The following is a 26668-nucleotide window of genomic DNA, read 5'->3' on the forward strand; positions in this document are numbered from 1 at the left end:
TAGAGGGGAAAGGAATCGAGATCCAAGCCAAGTGGCAAGTTGTGTTTAGTCAGTCTTAAACACCCTTAACTCAATGTTTTAGATGCCTGTGTGGTTGATACCTTGTCTAGTGGAACTTCTTGCCATCCCCAAAATGTGCATAGCACCAGAGGTATAGTTTGACAGCTGTAAGCAGTGCAATTAAGGGAGTGCAGTACCTGTATTGCAGCTTTACACCAGCTAAGATATTGAAGCTTAGGAGTATGTTCATATTTCTCATCTATAGTGTGGCAAGAACTTGTAATCCGCCCTCAAGTTCTGCTGGAGCACAAGCTACTGTTGCTCTTTTGTGCAGCTAGTGTCAGCAGACAAGCTTGCAGTATTGCTAGGTAGAAAAGCACTTAGGCTTCACGACCATCCAAGTCATAAATGAATAAGTGCATGGCTAGAAGTTGTAAATTGCAAGGAACAGTTCAAATGCCATTGAGCATAGTTGCGCTATTGCAATGTATCCTTCGGAGCATTGTACGAGCCATGGTGGTTCCCACATTGTGAAGTGCCACACCAGTGACATATGATAATGATGCCAGCGTAATCCAGTGTGGCTGTACTTTGTTCTATAAAAACTTTTCATGTGTTTTAGATTATATTTAGTGCAGTATCTGAAAGGTTATGCGCAGATGATAGTTGACCTTACAGCCATTTTTTCTATACAGTCCTTCACTTTCCATCAACTTCAGCAAATCATTGAAGCCCCAAAATAACACATTTAATATTGGTATTCAGATTGAACAGTTTCAGTTCTATGTGTATGTTTCAGAGAACTGGACCAAACATCAAGAATGAAAATTTAGCTACCTATTGATGCTGTAGCTTTAGGCTCTGCAGGAACCATTTATCTGCAGCACCCAACTTATCCCGTATTTGATGGATTGTGACAGATGTGTGAAGAAGCACGAGTGTTATGCAGAACAGTTTTCAAGAGGTAATGAACCTCTGCCATATACATAAATAACTGGAAGCCTTCTCCTAAGGAAATGTTCGTGCTCTGCACTGTAACATCGACAAGTCCCTCCCTAAGATAAGGTGATAAAGAGAGCTGGTTTTATGAATCTGTTGTATTTCCACAATTTTAACATGGTATAAGTGAGGCCCAAGGCATAAATGGGACTGTGTGCTGTTCTGTATGCATGCTGCGCTTATTGTACAGATCAATAGTAGCCAATCAATAGCCATTTTATTGAAGATGCAAACTGGATCATATCCTAGGGCCAACTCACTGTCAATGAAAACTGTTATACTGGCTTTCTGCACTGTTTATTGATCATGGACTTCTTTTTGAGGTGCGATTGAAGTCCCTCAAAATCTTACTTAAACTATGAATTGCAACTGGGAGAACGTGTCCGTTCATTAGGACCACACTTTTTGTATTTAGCTCTCATCATTGTAAACAGCTTCATAATGAGAGGAACCTCAGACGAAATGCTTATTTTTTCCTCGCATCCTTCTTCTGCCTTCTTTGTAAGCACAAACTATGGCCATGTAAACTAGGTAATCTTGCATTTATCCTGTCTACAAGTGCCTCTTTTGACATTCATGCCTGTATTGCCTTTTCAGTGCCTAAAAATTCCCTTTTTCCTTCTTTTCTCATGACTCCATTTTGTTAAACAAGAACCACTGAATAGTAATGAATCTGAACAGTAATGACGAAAGCATTGTGCGGAAATATGCAAGGTGATCAGGAAATGTAAAATGAGTCATACACCTGATTGTAGCAAACTGTTACAGAGAAAACCCATGCAGGTTTCTCGGAAATTCTTCACAAACCTACCACATGCTTCAGACTGCTCCTGTGATTCAGATATCTGCGATAATACGTAAAAGTAGGTTCTCACGGGCACATCTATTCTCTAGTTCATGAAGTCTTCATTCCAGAGAGCCTCACCATGCCATAACACTAACCCCCGTATTCAGAAATGCATCTTAACTTGAAGCCCATGCTTGACTCGATTTAAATGACGCCTGTCGTGAACACACCATAAGCAATGCAATGAGCATCTTGGGCACATTCACACCATACGTCATTTATATCAAGTCAAGCATGAGCTTCAAGATGTATTGCTGAATACGGCAGTAAGACTTAATAAAGGTTGCTATTATTTGTCCAATGTTTCAGTTTTCTCAAGAATATCTAGCTTTTTCTGAATGCTACCAATTCTTGCTTCATTCTCCTTTTCACCACATGTGCTTCATGGCAATCTCTTTCATCTTTCCATCCCTTCTCCTTTCCCATGCTGTTGGCCAATGTGCAGGTGTTGTCTATGCGCTAGACAGTTACGATGTGGTCAGCAGGCTTTGCATTTCTCTGTCAACCAATTTCTCTCTTTGCTTTTGTGATCAAGTCCGCCTGACCCTTAGCTTACTGTATACAATGAAAACAAAGCCTTTTTTTTTTCATGAAATGGGCAAGCACTTGCATCTCTTGCAAAGGATCTTCTAGTAAAGTTTCTCGTTCCTGCAATCACACTGAACATGCACATCCATCATAATTTTTATGCATCTAAAACGCACCGCCAGAAAGAGTAACAAAAACCAGCTATATTTTCAGATAACACTTGTGGCTAAGAAAGCAAACCAACACCAATTATGGGTGGTCTCCATTTTTTTTTTTTTCAACATGCAAGGAGCATTGTGCACACATTTCTCAAGCATAAATGGAGCACGTATGAGCCATGATGCCTCAATGGCTCCCATGTTTGATCACCCAAAAGAAGGCAGGCCAAACATAAAATTTGTTTTTTGGAAATTCCGTTTATTATAGCTAAAACTATCTTGAAAACACAAAAAGTAGTCTTCATTTCAAGACCGTGCAACCTCTGGCTGTATTTTGCAGAGCATGAAAACATGAAAATATACTAAATTGAAATGGCAACAGCAAAGAAACACTGGCTTCCATCTTCTGCAATGCAGAAGAGAGTGACACTGTACACAGTAATCCAAAGTATGGACCCAACTTGGTCGTAGCATACATGCTCTGTGCTGATGTAACTTTAATTAGAACTGAAGTGTGGCATCCACTACTCGCTTGTGTCGTCAAAGGCCATTTCATGTTGCCACACATTCTTTATCCGCTACCTGAAACGATTACATTACACCATGAGGATGACAAAGCTCACATGCATTAGAGGAAAATTGGTTGGCTATCTTGTCTCCCATACAACTCCGCCAAATACCTGCAATTAGTGTAAGTATGCTAGTTCCTTGCACTGTTTCCCATAACATCTTTGTTGAAGGTACTGGGTAACAATATCTCAATCACTTCACAAACTGCGGATATTATTGTTAATTTTTAAAGCGAACAGCTTTATTTGCCTCTCGACAGCACATGGCATAATTTGTTTAATGTAAAAGGTTGAAGCAATTCATCGGCATGCGCTTCACAATGTGCCTTGCAAAGATTCCTCATTAGCAAATATACTGTTTCGAGAGTTTTCATTTCAGTTTGCTGACACAATGACAAGAGACAGGAGGGAAGCTATGAAGCTGCTTGTCTCTCCACACCAAAAGCCAGCACCTATAGACTCTGCTAAAGATGTACTTCTCAAAATCTGGCTACTCCTTGACCAATCTGTGCAAAAATGTTAAATATGTGAGTCAGAAGCTATGTCAATCAGGCTGCTGCCACTCAAAGGGCAAAGCTCCTTGAAACAGCAAAGCTCAAAAAAGAAGGAAAGAAAAGCACGTGTGAATGTTTCATGCTTTATCATGTAGAATAAAGGTTTCACCAACGCCAGGAATGCCACGCATCAGTGCCAGCGGGAACATCGTCTTGAGAATGGCTCCTTGATTTGGATTACATATTTCAACTAACAATTCTGCTGTATTGATTTATAGGTTGTATTTATGAAATCAGCAGCAATTCTGCTCGTACAGTTTGAGAAATATGCCAAAATTGATGCATGGTTCTTTCACATAAGAATTTGAAGGATAAATTCTAGGAAGCGTTACAAAGGCAGAAACAGTGTTCGAAGGTGTCAGAATGAGGGCCATGAAATGAGGTCCTTGACTAAACGAACAGTGCCGCTGCTGCAGACATTTTAAGCATGAAATGCTTTTAGCTCCTGTTGTCAGCCACCTTCAATGAACCGAAAGCCAGAGTCATTATCCTGTCACTCAAACCAGCTCATCCGGGCAAACAGTCAAGACTGCAATACATATGCTAGTTACTTCCCAAACATGTTACAAAAAATATTGCTTCTGAGTTCTAAATATTTGCTCACAATATCACTCAAGCTGTAAAAATATTTGCTCACAATATCACTCAAGCTGTAACTTCTAGTACGCTGAAGTTTTATTGGTCACTTCTAATAGCGACGTTCAGAGGCAGATACAAGGCACTGTACACTTGATTGTCATTTTTTGGCACTGAGACACAGTTGCTTGTGCTCTTTTCAATGCCAGCAGTCCGCGAGGTCCACGGCGCATCTGGTGGACCGAGACGAGACTTGCAATGGGGTTCTGTCTTTGACAGGAAACTTGCTTCCATATGGACCAATGTACAGTTGCGTGGTGCAGTGGGGTGGGGTGTGCCGTTGGGAATGTACGCTACACCCATTTTAAGATTGTGGCTAGTATCATCTACAATCAATCTGCTTTGTTGGCAGCCATTTCGTGCTTACATCCACTCTCGATTACAGGAGAGCCAGTATTTTTTAGTGTCACCAGAACAGCCTGAAAATGCTCATACAAAATTCTCCAAAGAGCGCAAGCGCTTCCGAGCTTTTTTAGTCTGTACATTCCAGCTATCTGAAATGAATCCAAGAAAGTAGTGGATGTTAAGGATATGATCATAGAGCTATGGCATATTACTTCGAGGTAGATGAAGTGGTACACGAAGGTGTCTTGTGTATTCTATTTCAGTGATAACATCATAGTGAACTGTTGGATAGTGTTCAGGAGAGATGCCGCACTAGTGCAGCCAGCATCAAGTGCAATCAAAATGTGGCTTTGCTGTTGTTCAAAGCAGATATTACATTCGCCCTACAGCAGAAAGGAAACGAAGCAACACCTTTAAGAAGGCAGTCCCCAAACAGCAAAAAAAAAAAGGTTGGAGGACACTTAAGAGTGCCTTTAAGAGTGGAACACGATAGCATTAAAAGATCCCTGGCTGCTTCTCACGCTTCCGGGCAGCTGCAGCTTATGCTTCTGTAATGTTTTCCTGGAAATGCTGGTGGCAAACGCTATGCACGAAGGCGAGCTTTCTGGGGTGTGCCACTCCTAAGACAGACCTGAAATGGCAGCTGGAAAAGGGGTTTGTGTTTGAGTTTCTGCACAACAGAATTATGTTTTCTCGCATATTCAAATTACAATCCAACGCTATCATGTCTCGAGGTTGTGTGCAAGTCATACTTTATGAATTTTTCACACATTCTACTTTGAGAATTTTAATTCGTTCAGTAACGCCTATATGCCACGTGGAGGGCCTGCATGAATCGGGATGCATGGTTTGGGATTAATTTTCTCATGAAAAAGGTCACCAACACCACTGCTGGATTTTCAGCGACATGGGGCCCTGAACGCTACGGCTGTTAATATTGTGAATCAGTTCCGAGCCAACAGCACATGTGCCATGCACAAAAAAAATCAAAGTAGATGCACTTGCGCACTTCCCAAACATTTTTTTACAAGAAAGGCAGAGGAAAAACCTATGCTGCTAAGACATCAGATGAGTAATATGTAAAACATGCAATATAAAGTTTAATTGTACACCCGACAAGGACTATATGGTAACGTAGATTGGAGACGGAGTCTTGCAGAATATACACTTCTCTTTAATGGCGGGCCAGAACAAGAGCGTGCAGCTTACGCACTTCATCGTCTTTAGTGGCACCGACCTTTGCGCGCGCCGTCCTGCGGTGCAGGAGCCCCACATCTTTGTGTCAATTGCCTCCCATGAGAAAAGCGACCGTCTCGGTCGCGTCAAAAGTTATTTCAGTGACATAAGAAATGGAGCTCCTCAGGTGCATCTCGGCATTCACGTATGCGCATAGTATGGTTTCATGCGCACTACGTGAACAACTTCAGCGGGAGGACGACGACAGAGTGAACTGGGGTCAGAACTGTAGGGGACCACTTCGTAGGTCATGTCACAGAGGCGGCGTGTAACCTTGTAAGGACCAAAATACCGGCGGATCAACTTTTTTGAAAGTCCACGGCGGCGGACAGGCATCCAGACCCACACGCAGCCGCCGGTATTGTAATGGATGTCGCGTCGACCCTAGTTGTATCGAAGGGTGTCAGGGCTATTATCAGCCAGTGGTAGCATGGCGTCAAGTGTTGACCTGACGTGGCGCCCGTATACAAGTTTGAATGGCGTAAACTGTGTAGTCTCCTGTACAGCAGTGTTATACACGAAAGTCACATAGGGTAAGATCGCGTCCCACGTCTTGTGCTCTATGTCGACATACACGGAGAACAAATCAGCCAGCGTTCTGTTCAGACGTTCCGTTAATCCATTGGTTTGAGGGTGATATGCAGTGCTCTTGTGGTGATAGCTATGCGTCAGCTGGAGAACATCCTGCATAAGTTCCACTGTAAATGCTGTACCGCGGTCAGTGATGAGAACAGACGGTGCACCATGTCGTAGGACGATGTCGCGTACAAAGAACTTGGCCACTTCATATGAATTTGCTTGCGGAATAGCTTCAGTTTCGGCGTACCGGGTTAAGTAGTCGGTAGCGACGACTATCCATCTGTTGCGCGAAGAGGTCACTGGGAACGGTCCAAGTAGATCCATTCTATTTGTTGGAACGGTGCTTGAGGAAGGTCCACAGGATGGAGAAAGCCAGTCGGTTTAACTGGTGCTTTCTTGCGGCGCTGACAGTCGCGGCAGGTCTTCATGTACAGTTGCACAGAGGAATAAAGCCGGGGCCAGTAATACTTCTGTCGTATCCTTGCCTAAAGTCTTGGCAAATCCCAGGTGTCCCGCACATGGCTCATCATGGCAGGCTCGCAAAATGTCGTGGCGTAGTGCCGAGGGCACGACAAGGAGGTACGTATTGGGGCCGCTTCCGCAGTTTTTCCTGTAAAGGACGTTGTTGTACAAGTAGTATGATGATAAGCCGCGCACGATCGAGCGGGGTAAAACACCTTCAACTCCTTGGAGGTGTTCGATCCGCGGCAGCAGCTCAGCGTCAGCGCGCTGGTGCTCAGCCATCTTTATGGCGTCGATAACGCCGACAAATGGCAAGTCATGGTCCGATGAGGTCGTAGAGAGTGGTGCACGTGACAAACAGTCAGCGTCACTGTGCTTCCTGCCAGATCAGTAGACAACCGTAATATCATACTCTTGTAAGCGCAGGCTCCAATGGGCTAGTCTGCCTGAAGGATCTATTGAGGTTGGCAAGCCAGCACAGGGCGTGGTTGATCGCTGACAGCGTTAAAGGGTTTACCGTACAAGTAGGGTCAGAATTTGCCAATTGCCCACACAACCGCTAAGCATTCCTTTTCAGTAGTTGAGTAGTTTTTCTCAGCCTTGGTGAGACTGCGGCTTGCATAAGCAACGGTGCGTTCCGCACCAGCTTGCCACTGCACAAGTGCCGAGACTCGCATTGCTGGAGTCAGTATGGATTTCAGTGTCAGCGTCTTCGTCGAAATGAGCAAGTATCGGGGCCTCTTGCAAACGCACAATTCATTGAAAGACTGCTGCTGCTCATCCGCCCAAATGAAAGGCGCATCGTCGCATGTAAGCCCTGTCAGAGGCTCAGCAATTCTCGAGAAGCCCTTGACAAAGCGCCCATAATATGCGCACAAACTAAGGAAGCGTTGGACAGCCTTCTTGTCTGTGGGTGGTGAAAACTCAGCGACGGCAGCTAACTTGTCGGGGTCTGGTCGGACGCCTTGAGGACCAACGACATGGAGAAAAAATTTGAGCTCTCGGAACCTGAAGTACCATTTCTCAGGCTTGATGGTGAGGCCGGCAGTATGGATCGCAGTGAGGACACTCTCGAGTCATGTGAGATGTTCGTCAAACGTGCTCGAGAACACGACGACATCGTCCAAGTATACGAGGCAGGTTTGCCGTTTGAGTTCAGCAAGCACGGTATACTGGTGCTATTAAAGGTGGCAGGTGAGGAACAGAGACCGAAGGGGAGAACTCTGAACTCATAAAGCCCATCAGGTGTCACAAATGCTGTTTTTTCACGATCCTGTTCATCCACTTCGATTTGCCAATATCCTGATTTAAGATCCAACAAAGAAAAAAACTTGGCATGTTGTAGACGATCCATTGCGTCGTCGATGTGTGGCAATGAATAAACATCACGCTTGGTGACACGGTTCAACTTTCTGTAATCTACACATAAGCGTAGTGTGTTGTCTTTCTTTCTGACTAACACTGCAGGGGAGGCCCACGGGCTGGTGGATGGCTGGATCACGTCGTCTTGGAGCATCTCTTTCACCTGATGCTTGATCGCTTCCCTTTCCACTGGAGACCCTCTGTAAGGATGCTGACAGACAGGACGTGCAGACTCGTCCGTAATAATGTGGTGCTTTGTGATGGACGTGCGCCGCACTTTGGATGACGTTGAAAAACAGTCCACAAATTCATTCACAAGACTCAGTAGACGGTCTTTCTGATGGTCTGGCAGAGCGGCGTTAAAGTGAATCCGTTCTTTTAGGCTGGGTAACCCAGATTGCTGAGACGATGCGGTTTCCAATGTGGCAATGTCAGTAACGTTAGTGATTTCGCGAGGAAATGAGCTCAGTTCAGCCATTTCGTTCGTCGCGGTACATGCCGATACTTGTTGCTAAAGTTTGTTAGCAAAATGACTGAACATTTGTTTTGCACCCGAAGAAGCCCTCTGGCTATACAAATGTGGCGCTCAAGAAGCAGGGGCATGTTTGCCTCAGTAATTCCTTCGGCGGCGTCCTCCATGTCGCATCGGACAAGGGTAAGCACGCTACTCTTGGGTGGCAACGTGATGTGATCGTCAGTTACGCAAAGCGCGATGTCACGGTCGTTGTCATTACTGTTCGCCATGGCTTGCGTAGTCGTGAAGCTGACTCTAGACTCTTGCAGGTCGATGATGGCACTGTTCGCCTCAAGGAAATCCATGCCGAGTATAAGGTCCTTTGAACATTCAGGAAGAATGACGAAGTCGCCGATGTACGTGAAGCCCTGCATGTTGACTCGTGCCGTGCACCGACCCATTGGAGTTATGAGATGCCCTCCTGCAGTACGAATCCGAGTTCCGGTCCATTGCGTCGAAACTTTGTTCAGCATACACGCGAGATTCTGGCTCATGACAGACGTGTCTGCACCCATGTCGATTAACGCCGTGACTTCGTGGTCATCTATGGTAACTCGTACGTCGCAGGATACCGACACGGAACTACACTGCTTTCTCTGCATCTCAATTACGTCATATCGTGGTCGTCGTAGTGGAGGATCTTCAGCGTTCGCAACGTCAGCAACCTCACCTGCGCAGGTCGCTGGACTTAGTTTTCCTGGGAGGCAGGGCTGGGTGAGCGACGCCTCGTTGCTCTCGATGTGAGGAGGGGGCTGGAAGACCAGTTTCGGGCGGGTGACGGTGACCGGGGTTTAAGGAATCGTGGAGCAAACAAGGTCCTGGCCTCTGCGAGGTATGCTTCAAACTCCAGGGGGCGTTCACCATTGCACGGGCACGGTGCATTCAGTGAAAATCCAAGGAGCCCAGCTCGACGGTAAGGACACGCCCTGTAGAGGTGATCAGCTTCATCGCAATAAAAATACAAGGGCCTCCGGTCTGCGGTGCGCCATACGTCGCTCTTGCGGGGTGGTCGTGTTTCAGCCATGAATGGCGTGCGGCGAGGCCTGAAGTCGCCAGTTGCTTGTTCAACGGCGTCCACACCATGAAAGTCCGGGACGTCGCTCAAATCGCGAAAAATACGAACTCCACGTTGCTTCCGCATACGACATGCAAGGTTGTGGCTGCCGTACCTCGTGCTGTGGTGTCTCGCTTCACTCTGGGACTTCGACTGACTGCCTGATTTCCTCCCGGACGACCTCAGCCAGATCGAGCCGCTGTACCGATGCTGGAGCCACCTGAAGATTTTGAAGCTACTCTCGAACGATAAACCTAATGAGCTCCTGCAAGGCGTCGGTATTGTCCAGGGGTATAGCGAGAGAGTCATGCGATAGGGTCGACACGTCGCGGTTCTGCCTTGTTCGCTGCTGCAGTGCCTTTTCCATTGATACGGCTTCCGCGAGAAACTCTGCAACAGTCTTTGGTGGGTTGCATATTAGGGCACCGAATAACTCTTGCTTGACACTGCGCATCAAGTTCCTGAGCTTCTTTTCTTCCGGCATGGATAGATCCGCGCGTCGGAAAAGTCGGCATATATCTTCGAGAAACATTGCGACGCTTTCATTCGGCCTCTGTACTCTCGCCTGAATTGCAGATTCAGCTCGCTCCTTGTGATCGAAGCTGGCGTATGTGCCGATTAGCTGTTGTCAGAATTCGTCCCATGTCGATAGGGCCCCGCTTCACGATTCTCAAACCATGTCCACACATAGTCCTTGAGGGCAAAGTAGCCGTTCGGTAGCTTGCGCTCTGGAGTCCAGCCGTTGAATTCTGCAACACGCTCAAAGTGATCGAGCCAGTCCTCTACATCCTCAAAGGTGTCCCCATGAAAGGACGTGGGGATTCGTGGCTGGTTGAGGACGACCTCGGTCGGCGCGGTCGAGGAAGATGGAACCGATGTATTCGTCCTTCTTACTTGACTGCGTAGAGGCTCATGTTCAGGCGGCAGTCTTTGAAGTCGGCAGCTTGTCCGTACTTGCACAGTAGTCAGCTTGACCGGACTTCGTACTGGGTTTGTAGGCGGTGTTCGATCTGGGAGTGGTAGCACGTACCCCGCACCTCCACCAGAAAAATGTAACGCAGATTGGAGACGGAGTCTTGCAAAATATACGCTTCTCTTTAATAGGGGGCCAGAACAAGAGTGTGTAGCTTACGCACTTCGTGTTTCATAGCGCCGACCTTTGCGCGCGCCGTTCTGCGGTGCGGGAGCCCCACATCTTTGTGTCAATATGCACCAATTGCACGCAGAATTGACGTCAACTCAGGGTGAAGGTCGCTTTCCAAGTTCTACCTGGTGTCGTCTACAGGCAACAAACGCACTGCTGAAGAAGCTTACACAAGCATTTTTCATTTTCCTTCACTGTCTTTAGTCTCTGTGTATTTTGTACATTCCCACCAAACCTAAATGTTTTCCCTGGGGTTTTTCATGTTTCATCCCTAACAGTTAATGCTCATTACAGTGTTGAAGATGTTTGCATGCTTTTTTCTTCTATGCACCACACTTAAAGAAGAGCCATCCTGTCAGCCACCTAGGTCTACTCCTTTTGCTCAACTACATTTTGGAGCCCAATGACGAGAAAGACTTCTCTAGCATACCTGAAGGTGATGAAGTAGAACAGGATTAGCGGCTGCGTGAGATATTTGAAGACATAATGATTTTTTTCCAGGCAAGATTTGAAACATGAGTTCCAAATTTATTAGCTTTCTTTTACCATTTTTTATAAGGCTATTGAGTAAAACCATCTTCATCTTCAATTACTGACTGAATTAATCTTTCATATTAGCAACATTCTTGTATCATTTAGCGTGTGTTGATGTTGGGCAGTGTTTTCGCAATAACAGCCTTTAGAGAGTTTTTATCTATGTGTAGCTGTTCGTCAGTCTCCTTCCCAGTAACACCTGCCATACATAGTGGCATGCAGATTGAAGTGTTCGGAACTAGGAATGCTACATTGAGGTTGATGTGGCTTCAGAAATTTACCACCAGACACTCGTGAGCCATGCAGGGGTTGTGGAAGCAAATAAATTACATAGGGTGGTGCCTAATGACATCGTGCCAAAAAGCTTTACTATGTCACCTAGGGCTGCTTGGCTAAGGCCATAGTCGGATTTTGAGGGTTCTCACTCGTATCACCCCCTACCTCCCGGAGGAACTCAACCACTTGAATGGCACCTTGCCACGGGCATCAGTTATTTCTTTCTGTCAGAGATGATTATTAGACACGATTTCTTGTATCAACCTGAAAACAATGTGGTTCGTGACATTTCAAGAAGGTGGTGATCTCCAAGTTACTGTGGTCACTGTGTAAGGCGACTAGCACAACATCAAGTTCCATCTCGTGCATCAGGCAGAATGCTGCTATTTCCAAATAAATTTGCTATAGGTCACAGAGGTGATTGTGAAGGTGAAGTCGAGCGCTTACAGATTGAGAATGTTAATGGTTAACGGGATTCAAAGCCGCATCCTCAAATACTCTGCGCAGCTTGCATGACAATGTTGAAACTCAAGCCTGCGTCCTTTGGACTAATATTTCACTGTTTTGTATGGCTACTTTTATAGAAGACAAAAGCCAAACTTCTCCAGGTTTAAGATTGGTTTTACGACAGCTATGACAGAGCCAACTCCTTGGTGCACGCTTATGGTAGTGGTGACGAAGCCATCAGGAGCACTCTACACTTTTATGGATTATACAAAAACTGAATAAGCAAGTTCTATGAGCATCATATCCAATTCCTGCAGTAGAGCATACCCTTCAGATACTACGAGTCACAGCTTGGTGTATGAAAAATTGATGCCCAAATTCAGGGTTTTGGCAAATCCCTGAGAAATGACGGAAAGTTCTTGACCACCTTTACAGCACCATTCCATTGGTTTCACTTTAACTGCTCATGCGATTTGGTATCTGGCGTGCCCCAGATCAAATACAATGGTATATGAATGATATTCATCCAAAACACACATATGTTGCTTGTCATATGGTCGAGGTTATCAGTTGATGCTCAACTAAACAGCAACACAACAAACTCTGCAGTACATTTGAGGGCACCCACTGGGCAAGAGCTGCCATCAACAAAGAGAAATGTAAGTTTGGCATCACAATAATATCCTACTTGGGGCATATCATGAACGAAAACAAGCTCAAAGCTGTCACAGACATGCCAAGACCATCCTCCAGAACTACAGCTGCTAATGGGCATGACCACCTATCTAGGTTTATTCGCTCCTAACATGACAAACACTACACCCATTGCCCAGCATGCTGTTTTCAAAGCATGGTTTATCTGGAACCCACACAGGTTCAAGAATTCTCAAAATGGAAAGAAATACTTTCTTCAGATCCAGTGCTTGGCTGGCGCTCCTCAAAATGAGAAACCAGCTGCTAATCACAGCTGATGCTTTGTGCTGTGGTCTAGTTGCAGTGCTCAGCCAAAAGCAAGACGATGGGCAACATGTTACTAGATACGCCTCAAGATATTTTGCAGAGACAGAATGCCTGGCTATGCCTAGATATAGAAAGAAGTGCTTTCTTTCTTGCAAGCTTGAGATAAATTCTATAAATGGGGCAACAATCTGTTTCCCAAATCATAAAATGCACACATGATTGATACATTATGAGGCATAATGTACATCTTAGGCAAAGACTTTCCCGCAGCTGATACACTGTCAAGTTCTCATGTGAAGGAGAATAACAGGCACCAGAAGGGCCTACCAAGATTGAAGGCTATGCATGCTGCCTCTCCCCACCTTCTTTACAAGAACTGAAGAAAGAACAAGTACTAGATTAATGCTGCTGCCAACTTCGCATCTTCACTTGAAAGAGCTGGCCAAGGTGTTGCAAAGTCTGAAAGAATTCTGGCTTCACAAGGTCGATGTAGTCCAAGACATGTTGACATTGTGGTAACAAAACCATCGCGCCCAAGAAGCTACAGGAGCTTACCCACCCAGCACTTCTCACTTGAAGGCCACTTTGGAATCAATAAATGCCTAGCAAGACGGCAAAGTACTGCATCATAAATACATACAAACAGCAAATGTCTTCAAGTCATGTCATGCATGCTAGCACCACAGGGCTAAGAGAAGGGTGACACTCCTGCAACTGGGATTCTGAGAAAAGCTGTTACAGAAGTTCACCATGGACATATTTTCTATTGGAGGGGTGCGGTGGCTCATCATAACAAAATACTAGTAAGGGTATCCTGAGCTAGTACTGGCTAGTTTGACAGGACCTGTGGTTGTGACTCAATGCCTCATTGTTTTCACAAGGCGTGCAATAGTGTAGTGGCCGTGAACCACAACAAACTGTAGCTTGGAAAAGGGCGCAGCTCGCTGTTCGCAGAATTCATAAGAATTCCAACAAATGGCATGCAGTCCACACTACCGACACCGCAGTGATCTCACAGAAGCCACTGTAAACTTATCCAAGAACTCCCTTGAGACGTCAGGTGATGCCTACAAGACACGATTATAGACTGAGCCTTCTGAAATATAGCTCCTCGTTAGTGCAAATGCTTACGAGCCGAAGGCTTAGGACTACACTTCAAGCTACTGCAGACAGCTTCTTTCCGCAACTCCCGGACCGGAGGAAAATGAAAGTGCATGAGCAAAAGTGCTGGCAGAAACAGAAAACTTACTCTGATGTTGAGCATGGCATGCAAGATCTACCCAATTTGTATCCAGACATTAATGTCCGAGTAGTTGACCTGGAAAATGCAGGCACACTTCAGCAGCCAGGAGATAAGCCCAGGTCATAGTGGATAGAGACGGACAAAAGGACCATTCATCTCAAACAGGACACAACCAGTGCCACTGCCTCTGGCTACATAATCAAGGGTTCGACGAAAGTTCGTCTGATCAGGCATGGAAACGGGGAAAAAAAAAGAAAATGTGATCTAAGAAATAATAGTCACACGACTATTATTTGCCAAACATGCGCAGGAACATAGTCACAAGATTGACTGGGACAATGCCACTGTTGTTGCCAAAGAAAAGAACATGTCATCCCGGCGGCTGCTGGAATCGCTAATCATTCAATCAACGCCAGCTACGATGAACCAGACACCAGGGACTATGCCTGCCATTTACGCATGTTTGTTACGTCACGTGCTGGCTACATAAGTGACGACGATTTCCTGTCAAACTCAGTGAACAAGGAGCCCGTATGCAGTTCCAAAACGTCGGGTTATACATCAGACTTGGTCAGTGACCGTGAAACCCCCTTCACGTCTCTGGCTAAGGGAGAACACAAGCAGCCACAAGACTGTACCAAAGAGGTTCCGTTTTGTAGAGATCCTGGGCATCAACACCATAGAAATGGACAATGCATAACACCAACTAAGCAGTAAGCAACATGACCCTTTTTATACAGGGAAAGATGTGCTACAAAGATGCTCGTACTACTGTAAGGCTAATGTGCATGCTTGTAGAAAATGATCACAATAAAAAACTCACCTCTTGCTTTGTGCTCAATGTTGAGGCTACTATTCTGAATCACAATTACTTTATCCCACCTAGCTAACAGTTTGCCAAATCTCAAAGAGGTTTTAATAAGAATTTTGTCTCGACTACCCGAAACGCCAGTCTGTGTAGTAGTGTTACACAGTGTTGGGTTCAAATCTGCCATAATCATGAATCCGAATGAACTTGCCCACATTTCAGTTATTCTGCAAAAGTATTTGGCATCACTTCGTTGCTTCTATACGCACTGAGGCAATCACAGCTGTGAAACACATTTAGGTCGTACTAAAGATGTTTTCGGATTCCTGATTAATAAGAATACAGCTGGTAACGTAGAGGACTTCTATAGCATTAACGAGAGGGTGGCAGGTCTCGTTGCGACACTTAATAAGAGGTACAAATTGAAGGTCGTACAGGTCTACGCCCCTACATCCAGTCATGATGACCAGGAAGTCGAAAGCTTCTATGAAGACATGGAATCGGCGATGGGTAAAGGCAAAACAAAATACACTATACTGATGGGCGACTTCAATGCCAAAGTAGGCAAGAAGCAGGCTGGAGACAAGTCAGTGGGGGAATATGGCATAGACACTAAATATAGCAGGGGAGAGTTACTAGTAGACTTTGCAGAACAGAATAATATGCGGATAATTAATACCTTCTTCTGCAAGCAGGACAGCCGAAAGTGCACGTGGAGAAGCCAGAATGATGAGACTAGAAATTAAATAGACTTTATACTCTGCGCAAACCCAGGCATCATACAAGATGTGGACGTGCTCGGCAAGGTGCGCTGCAGTGACCATAGGATGGTAAGAACTCGAATTAGCCTAGACTTGAGGAGGAAATGGAAGAAGCTGGTACATAAGAAGCCGATCAATGAGTTAGCGATAAGAGGGAAAATCGAGGAATTCCGGATCAAGCTACAGAACAGGCATTCGGCTTTGACTCAGGAAGAGGACCTTAGTGTTGAAGCAATGAACGACAATCTTGTGGGCATCATTAAAAAGTGTGCAATAGAAGTCTGTGGTAACTCCGTTAGACAGGATACCAGTAAGCTATCGCAGGAGATGAAAGATCTGATCAAGACACGTCAATGTATGAAAGCCTCTCACCCTACAGCTAGAATAGAACTGGCAGAACTTTCGAAGTTAATCAACAAGCGTAAGACAGCTGACATAAGGAAGTATAATATGGATAGGATTGAACATGCTCTCAGGAATGGAGGAAGCCTAAAAGCAGTGAAGAAACTAGGAACAGGCAAGAATCAGATGTATGCGTTAAGAGACAAAGCCAGTAATATTACTAATATGGATGAGATAGTTCAAGTGGCAGAGGAGTTCTATAGAGATTTATACAGTACTAGTGGCACCCACAACGATAATGGAAGAGAGAATAGTCTAGAGAAATTTGAAATCCCACAAGTAACGCCGGAAGAAGTAATGCTTTGGGAGCTATGCAAAGGGGGAAGGCAGCTGGGGTGGATTACGTAACAGCAGATTTGTTGAAGGATGGTGGGCAGATTGTTCTAGAAAAACTGGCCACCCTGTATACGCAACGCCTCATGACTTCGAGCGTACCGGAATCTTGGAAGAACGCTAACATAATCCTAACCCATAAGAAATGGGACGCCAAAGACTTTAAAAATTCTAGACCGATAAGCTTACTGTCCGTTGCCTACAAAGTATTTGCTAAGGTAATCGCAAATAGAATCTGGAACACCTTAGACTTCTGTCAACCAAAGGACCAGGCAGGATTCCGTAAAGGCTACTCAACAATAGACCACATTCACACTATCAATCAGGTGATAGAGAAATGTGCGGAATGTAACCAACCATTATATATAGCTTTCACTGATTACGAGAAAGCGTTTGATTCAATTGAAACCTAAGCAGTCATGGAGGCATTACGGAATCAGGGTGTACACGAGCCGTATGTAAAAATACTGAAAGATATAATGCTTCACATCAACCATGGTCCTCCATAAAGAAAGCAACAAAATCCCAGTAAAGAAAGGATTCAGGCAGGGAGATATGATCGCTCCAATGCTATTCACAGCGTGCTTACAGGAGGTACACAAAGACCTGGATTGGGAAGAATCGGGGATAAGAGTTAATGGAGAATACTTTAGTAACTTGCGATTCGCTGATGATATTGCCTTGCTTAGTAGCTCAGGGGACCAATTGCAATGCATGCTCACTGATCTGGAGAGGCAAAGCAGAAGGGTGGGTCTAAAAATTAATCTGCAGAAAACTGTTTAACAGTCTCGGTAGAGAACAGCAGTTTACAATAGGTTGCGAGGTACTGGAAGTGGTAAGGGAATACATCTACTTAGGGCAGGTAGTGATCGCGGATCCGGATCATGAGACTGAAATAATCAGAAGAATAAGAATGGGCTGGGGTGCGTTTGGCAGACATTCTCAGATCATGAACAGCAGTTTGCCATCATCCCTCAAGAGAAAAGTGTATAACAGCTGTGTCTTACCAGTACTGACGTAGGGGGCAGAAACCTGGAGGCTTACGAAAAGGGTTCTACTTAAATTGAGGACGACGCAACGAGCTATGGAAAGAAGAATGATGGGTATAATGTTAAGGGATAAGAAAAGAGCAGATTGGGTGAGGGAACAAATGCGAGTTAATGACATCTTAGTTGAAATCAAGAAAAAGAAATGGGCATGGGCAGGACATGTAATGAAAAGGGAAGATAACCGATGTTCATCAAGGGTTACGGACTGGATTCCAAGGGAAGGGAAGCGTAGCAGGGGGCGGCAGAAAGTTAGGTGGGCGGATGAGATTAAGAAGTTTGCAGGGACGGCATGGCCACAATTAGTACATGACCGGGGTTGTTGGAGAAGTATGGGAGAGGCCTTTGTCCTGCAGTGGGCGTAACCAGGCTGATGATGATGATGAAGATGTCAAAGGCCATGTAACATATGTGCTGAAAGGAGCAATGACAACTTACGACATTGACAGATGCCATTCAAATGAGCGTTGCTGTGCCAGTCGAAATTGCTGCTTTGACATTGGCTAAACTTGAGACAGAATAGCATGAGGCAAAGTGAAAAGAGAACAAAGGTGCATTTTTGGAGCTACATCGCCTCATTGCTCCAATGCCCAAGCATTTGATAATTCATTCATACAATGCGACGGCCTACGCAAAGCCACGTTTGGATGAACCAATGTCTGCTTTCAAACAACACAAAATTCCACTTTTTCACGCACTAACCAAGAACTGGCAGGTTTGAGGATTTACGAGTGTCAAGAAATATTGAATCTGTCATTCATATGTGTACACTTTGTCGCATTATCTTCGTATTATCAAGTGTATGCTTGAAAGCGCAGACACTAGTGCTGGCTTGCTAGCTAAACGCACTTTCAAGTGGCAGCTGGTGATAGAAATCTTCGAGCATTTGTCTATAAAAACGTTCGCGTAGATTTCGCTGCATGCTCATGCGCTTTCACTGCAACGCACTGCGTGACCTCTGCCTGTCAGGCCAAGCAGAAGAGCGCCAAGGGACGAAAATTGTTCATTTGGCACTGTAAATACGTATGTCTCTATTATAGTGTGCCTGTATATATACTTCGGCGACGGCAATGATGCCAGCGCTTGCAACAGTCGGCCAATTTAAAGAGCGTGTCACAGCGTTCGCTCTCCATGTGTACAATCTAACACGGCGAGTCTCTTTTTTCATGCGGAAGCAGCCTTCTGGATCTAAAAACACTGATATCGCGCGCGCAACAGAACAAAGGGGCGGTAGTGCGCATAAGGTTAAAATCGTAGTCCGCAAGATATGGGCTATAAATAACGGCTCAAACACGTTACAGATGGGTGTCAATTTAAGGCGTGCAGAGCATTTAAAGCGTACTTTTAGCGAGGACTTCAGGCGGCGTGAAAAATGATGCCTATTCATGCATAAATAACAAAAAAAAATTATGTGCGCCCCAGATGAGTTGAAAGTGGTCGCAAACAGCTACCTTACCTGTCTATGTGAATGACAGGTGCAGCCTCTGAGCTTCTATACGATCTCTATTCGGTATTCTATTGGGTACAAGAAAGAGTTATTAGAGTGTTTTAGTTGAGCGTGTTTACGCTCCGCTAAGCAGTTAAGCGGAGCGGAAGCGCGAATGCGCATGCGCCGTCCGCTTAACCGTAAGCGGGATAGCGGAGCGAGGAACACGGTCCGCTTAGAAGCTGCCTGAGCGGAGCGTGCCGCGCAGCATTTTGGCTAGCGTTGGCGTCAGAACGGATTGGATTGGATGCCGAAAGCAAGCGCGCTGGCTAACACGTGGCGTTCCCCAAGACGGCGCTTTATTTTCCATTGGATAAAATGGACCGGTAACACATTACAAGCGCACGTCTAGAGACTTCATGGAGAAACAAGTTATATATATACATATATACGTTTTACGGTATAAGAGTGATCATAAAGTGTTTTTATTTTCTTTCATTACCCTGAATTTAGCCAGGGGGCGCTGCAACTACGAAAGGTCCGCTCCGCTACGCTAAACGTGCATCTAAAACGTGAAAATCTCCCGCCGCTCCGCTGTGGCTTAGCGGGGCCGCTCGGAGCGGAGCGTACCGTAAAGACGCTCAACTAAAACACTCTATTACGCGGAAGGATAAGGAACAGCTTGGGATAACCAAGAAAGCTTAGATGTACCATCGAAGCTCCCATGTTACGCTCACGTCCACGCTCACATCCAATTGACAGGAAGCCGCCATGACACATTTTGACTACCGGAAACAGATGGCGCTTAGAGCCCTAGAATGTTAGAGTTACTTTAAAGACCGTTGAAACAGTTTTTTGTTTAAAACATTTTACGTATTGCTTACTTTAATTGCCAGTTTTCGTTCCCTGTCCAAAGAATTGCCAACAAAAAGTACGATTTACAAACGGTTTATTATCACGAATGGCAGCGAAAACCGAAACCGAAACCAGGGCGACGCACTCGTTGTGGGTACAGTTTTATTAACCTCGATCAATGCCTCGATGATAGTGCAACGAAGCCAGAACATATGTGTACAAGGGCGATGGGTGCTACATTCATAACAACAATATCTCGACATTGGACAATGCTGCATAACATGCTTGTAGCTGTAGTTTTCACACATTTTTTACACATGGTACGCTTCGGTTCTTTTCGGATTTACTCTCGGACACATTTTAAACTGCGCCACTACGCACATGCCAACATTTCGTCACAATTTCTTTAATGCGGCATTTAGTTCATCGAGTACACCGACAAAACTTGCGCGAAAATGCTTTCGAGCACCTGTCTCAGCAATCCCCGCCACCCTCCGCTTCCCCCCCCCTTTCTTTTTCTATACCACCGCTAATTAATGCACGTGTGTTAACCTCCGCATACAAATCACTCGTGGTGTGTCCCTTATTCACTCCGAATTAAAAGTCGGTGCTGTAAACTTACGTACGTACAGTCCTATACACTGCGGCTGGTCGCGTCGCAATCCCGTGTTTCTCTAGTTTTAACGCCCGCGCAATACGTATGTAGTACTCAACAATCGGTTTGCTCTGGCGCAGTTAGAAGACGATCGTCGTCGTGCTCTTTGCGCATAACAAACGCGTCACACACACGCACACACACAACTCGATTGTGCAACACGCGCTGTTCCACCTTGTATCGCTTTGTTCGTGGTCGTGCTGTTTGCGCAAACAAACGCGTCACACACGCAACTCGATTGCTCTGCACACACCAAACGCCAAAACGCGATGTTCCACCTTCGTTCGTGGTCGTGCTATTTTGCGCATACACCTTCGTCACACACGCAACTAAATTGCTCTTTGCACACCAAGCGCGTCACACACACACAACTTCGATTGCCGTAAAACGCGCTGTTCCACCTTGTATCGCTTCGTTCGTGGTCGTGTTGCTTGCGTGCAAGCGCAATGAACCGCCCACCCTGTTGCTCCAGCGGGTTAAACCCTGCGCTATGGTATATTTCTATGGGCCCCACGCGCGCGCGCATAGGGACTAGGGCGTTTCAGGAGCTAGGCGCGTTTTTTACACGACAACTGGGGACCTATGCTCCCCTAGGGCGAAAAGTTACCTAGATATATAGTTCCCGTTGGTGACGCGGGGGCGGCGCTGCAGTCGACCGGCTGCACAGGCGAGCGAATGTAAATGCGCTGCCGGGCGGGCCGGCTGAGTTAGAGCGCAGGCAGCGCAGGTTCCCAACGTATTTTTTTTTTTTGTGTGTGTGTGTGTGTGTTCCGATTGTCGCGCTCGCATTTGACTGCAAGGAAATCATGCCTGGCTGTTGCGCCTTCGGATGCAGCAACCGAACTGAGTCTGGAAAGACTTTTTTCTCGATTCCGACCGGGAAAAATGACCGAGAGCGTCATTCTGCGTGGTTATACAGAATCGGCCGGGAGAACTTCAAGCCTACAGAAAACACCCGCGTGTGCGAGATATAAGTACACCTTGCTTGTGCTTTTCGGCACTGTTTAGAAGATATTTAGGCGAACTGCACGCGGTGTTAGCGATGCTACGAAAATAGGAGTTCATTGCAGGGATCGTTCGCGTCTTGCACGCTTGACGCGGGTACAAGTGTACGCGTTTGTTGCTCAACACACGTGGTTATTCCGTGCTCGTGGCGCGCGAAGGCACACTGGTCGCGCGAGAATTCCGCGTCCTCACGTGCACCAGGCACTCGCATGATTTCTCCGCGCACGTGAGCGATCTCTCGCCTCGAGTCGCTCGACCCATATGGTACTTGTTTTTCGCAGATCGTGACGATCGCAGTCAATAAAAACATGGTCAATACGAGGCCCATGATACTTCCTTTTTTCCACTTATCCTTTGCTCATTTATACATGCGCATTTCGACCTTGAAACCAATGGCCAGGTGATATTCACAACACATGCTTCAAATTTTGAGCTTGTAAACCGAGCACATGCAATGAACTGAAGTCAGCATACATATTATGTTTTATGTTGAAATGCTACGGTGCATACCCAAATAATGTTGTGCTTGATGCATAACAAGAAATACAAAACAACAGAACACCCAGTAGCTTTAGTTTCACTCTGTCACTATGCATGTTACATAAGCCGCTCTAAAAGCACAAGAATTTCATACATCGCCTATGTAACTTAGAAAAAGAAGTGCTGCCTCACCAGCGGGCGTTCCTGCTTTTTTTTTTTTACACAGGCAGCAAATCTTGGCATTCTAAGAAAACAGTCATAAATAATTTGAGAAGAGTAGCCGCTCATGAACGCACTAGACAGCCGCCTTCATAAATCGCAATGTAGGAAACTCTCGCTCATTATCAGTGTACAGAAGTACATATACGTTGCTGTAATCACGCAAATGGCTCATATTGGCCTTCCACAAGATTTAGTGCGCAAAATGGTCATCGAAGTTGGTTTTTACGTCTGCTGTGCACAGATCGTCTTACGATTACGGCCAAACTCCGGTGCGCACGCTGCAGTCGCAGTGTGTCGTGCGTATACGGCGGACAAAGTCGCCCTGCAGAATTGAGGACGCGCGGTATCCGTTTACAAACTAAATAAGATGTATCCGATTTAGCTTGTACAATGAACGTACGTGCCTGTGACACTGTCAGGTGTTAGTTTCGTCCTGCTTGGAAACATTCAATAGAAGCCGATGGCGGTCCACGATGTTCATGCCCAAAAGCACAAGCTTCCCTCATTCCGGCTCGAAGTGACAAAATGTTTCCTTCGTAGCTCGCTCCGCGGAAGGAAAAAAAAAAAAACGCGTGCATAAGCTCCCGATAGCGGCGGTAAGCCGCTGCCCACAATCGTAGCACAGTTCCAGCAGTAAACACAATTGGCGTGCAAAACAACCACCGGCTTCATTGCTTCGCCCAACATAGCATTTTATTTTCGCTCTTAGCAACCATTATCTCCGGGCACAAAGTATTTGTACTGCAGTAAACACTCAACCCGATGTGTCACCGAATATCAAGCTCTTCCAACACGGCGGCCTTCCCGCGACGCAGTCGGCTTGGAAGGTATATGGCGGTGGGCGTTCAGTGTTGCCAGTCAAATCCCGACCTTTGCGGTACTCTGAAATTTTTTCCAGTGACTCTAGGTTGGCCCGGTTGGCTACGGAAGCTTCCCAAGGCAGCAGCGCGCAGCCGACTCAATGCCAGTTTTTTTTTCTTTTGCTGCTTTTCGTGGCGCTAAATATTCAAAGAATAGCCTTTTTACATTGTGCACTCTATAAAAAGCAGCTAATAGGTGAATGAAGAGGAGAGCGAAGCCTTTCGTTTGTGGCATGTTGTTTTATGTACGCATGAAAAAAAGAATAGGACCGGTACAACGCCGGATTGATGAATCTAAGCATGCTGCATCGATATTCACAAAAGATGCGCTTTCTTGGTTGCTACAGCTACTGCTTTCTAGTTGACAGTTTGTATCCCTGGAGTAAAAATGGATCCGCATAACAATGAAGAAATTCAGTACTTCGCACGTGAACGCGGACATATGCTCTGCACAACCAAGAAGAGGGAGGTAGCACCCCTCTAGATCATCTAAAACCTTCTAAAATATCTCTCCGTAAAGACCTGCCTCATCCAGGGAAGCCGACACACTTCTGTTAGCTGTCATCATAAAGCCCAGCATCTTCGGCGTCGGGTACTTTAAGGAACCTTGCTTTAGACTTCTGTACTCAATTAAGTAACTGTCGCAGCCAACTGCTGGGATTTCAGAGCTTATGTCCGCTATGCATAGATCACATGGTGTGCCCTTTCTGAGTTTATGAATGACATATCCACACAGATAATAACCAGCATTGTCCTCTGTTTCCTCGAGCATAAGTGTGCTCATTGCGAGCACATTCCGGTGAGCTGCTTGGCTCCACGCAACTTATCAACGTCGCCTCAATGGCACTGCGAAGACTATGTTTTGACTTGCAGGCTTCTCTGGTCTGCTTGATTGTGTCGTTGACGCCGACGAGCACAGAGCCTGGCACACCTTCCACACTCCCACGTAGCGCCAGGTGTATACAAGCTTTTAACAGGTGTATACAGGCTTCGAAGGCAGAATATCTGCGTGAAGTTGTTTATAGTTGGATGGGACTCACCTCCACCGAAGGAACGCACTAGTCCAAAGTTTCACTGAAAAAACATGAGTGGGTGAATTTCCTAGCAAACAGTGTAATGTGAATGCAGTCGCAACAAATGTGAACAGTGTACCTCCAATGGATCTTGATTTAACTTGGCTGTCAAAACATAGAGCGAACCTTGACGCAGCAGATTATCGACAATGTTTAAACTCGACATCAGAGTTACTCGCAGCGACTCTGTCGTTTCTTATGATGCAAAAAGCTTCAGGTTCTTTTGAACTGCGTTCTGTTCTGTCAAGTTTAGCAGTTCCAAAAAATCTGTGATGACCTGAAATGATTAGTTTAACAAGTTTATAGCCCTCAGGAAATGCGCACGAAGTTGAAAGGCGGTGGTCTGGTACACTATTTCGTCGTAGAATGCTTGCAAGGTTTTATTAACACAAACAAGAAAACAGGAGTAGAAACTGACAAAGTGATAGTTAGGAAGGGCGCTGCACCCTCCCTAGCTATCACTTTGTTTCTCGTGGTTTTTCTGGTTTCATTGCCGTTTCATTATTTCATTGCAGGCATGTTTGCTCACAAGACAAGCAGCATTTTCCTGACACACAAATAAGAAACACGAGCAAAACGTGCCATGTTGCTGCACGCATCAGCGTCTATATTTTATCTTTTGTTTTCATCGCACTCAGGAATTCATTCAAAACGTTTATTTAAAGCATAATGCGAAGGCCCTCGCCTTTGAATGTGCAGAATAATATTGTAATAAGTAATTTCGATGATTAGGACAATTTTTATAGTATAAGGCGCTGCACGGAAGCCGGGAAGTTTCGCCCAGGCGAGCGCATTTACTCCCACGAAGCGCCGTACCACGGCGGCCGCAAGGCGACCTCGTAGCTAGGAGAACGAACGTTGCCCTAGTTTTTCACGAGCGCTGTTATCAAAGGATACTTGAGAGTAAGAAGGTTGCTTCCCTCGCCCTCTTTTACCTCGGTGCAAGGGAGCAGCGGCGCGCGCCGGCGGCGGCAGATAGTGGAGTGCAGCCGCTCCCCTGCCGTTCACAGCGGGTTCAAGTTTTTTTACCAAGACTGTACATGGTGAGGATGGAGAGGGCCATTAGAAGAAAGTAATATTGGCTTTAATCTCGCATACAAACAGGCGGGTACAGTAGTAGAGCCGCAGCTTCCAGGTTTATTTTATGCGGACGACATTGTATTGCTAGCTAACATGCAAAGTGATTTGCAACGTCTGGCTAATATCTGTGGACAGGAAGGCAACAAGTTAGGTTTGAAATTTAGTGTTAGAAAATCAGGCGTTATGGTATTCAATGAAAGCAGTGAACAGACAGTGGCGATACAGGGCCAGGAAGTACCTCGGGTAACAGAATATAAATACCTTGGTATATGGATAAACGAAGGCAATTGATATTTGGAAACACAGAAAAAACAATAACAGTGAAGGGGAAGAGAAATTCAGCCATAATGAAGCACAGAGCGCTATGGGGATACAATAGGTACGAGGTGCTCCGAGGTATGTGGAAACGTGTAGTGGTTCCAGGACTTACTTTTGGAAATGCGGTTGTTTGCTTTAAATCAAGGGTACAATCAGGACTCGATGGGAACCAAAGGTCAGTGGGTCGCCTCGCATTGGACGCTCACGGGAAGACTACAAATGAAGCTGTGCAGAGTGATAGGGCTGGACTAGTTTTGAAGTGAGGGAAGCTCGCAGTAAAATTGAGTATGAAGAACGACTGAGGAATATGGAAGAAAGTAAATGGGCTGGGAGAGTGTTCAGGTATCTGTACAGGAAAAACATTGATTCACAGTGGAGGAAAAGAACTAGGAAGCTTACCAGCAAGTATGCGGCCTGTAGGGTGGGCAACACAGCAACAAAGAACGTCAAGCGGAAAGTCAGAGAGGCTGAAATAATCTCATGGGTGGCGGCAATGGAAAAGAAACCTGCCATGAGTAACTACTTAAGAGGAAAAAGGAAATCGGGAAAGAAACAATTTATGATAACTCAAAGGGAAGCTCATTACTTTTCGAAGCGAGATCGGGATGTCTTAGAACAGGCACCTATAAAGCGAGATATAAGAAGGAAGAAGAATCATGTGCTTGCTGCGGTAAAGCTAGGGAAACTATGTGCTTGCTGCGGTAAAGCTAGGGAAACTATGCAACGACGTGTTTCAGGGAAGAAGTTTGCTCTCGGGTCTTCAGCTGAGGGTGTTCTCCTGCTGAGCGGTGCTCGGCGTTCGATCTCCGCCCCGGTGTGCCCAAGCTGGAACTTACTTGGTGGTTTGGCTGAGTTTTGGGTGGATTTGACCTAGTTATCTTACTTATCTTATTTTTG

The 26668-nt window shown here is 45.7% G+C and overlaps 1 long non-coding RNA gene across 1 annotated transcript; it reads right to left on the reverse strand.

Annotated features, from left to right (window-relative positions):
- Positions 1–2770: 2770 nt before the first annotated feature.
- LOC129386692 (uncharacterized) lies at positions 2771–20033 on the reverse strand. Its single transcript, XR_008613991.1, has 3 exons — positions 19935–20033; positions 19254–19312; positions 2771–5279 (listed from the first exon to the last, which is right to left on the reverse strand). It is a non-coding gene; the product is annotated as an uncharacterized lncRNA (long non-coding RNA).
- Between the last annotated feature and the right edge of the window lie 6635 nt (positions 20034–26668).

The sequence above is a fragment of the Dermacentor andersoni genome, chromosome 4, assembly GCF_023375885.2.
Source record: "Dermacentor andersoni chromosome 4, qqDerAnde1_hic_scaffold, whole genome shotgun sequence".
NCBI classification, from domain to species: domain Eukaryota; kingdom Metazoa; phylum Arthropoda; class Arachnida; order Ixodida; family Ixodidae; genus Dermacentor; species Dermacentor andersoni.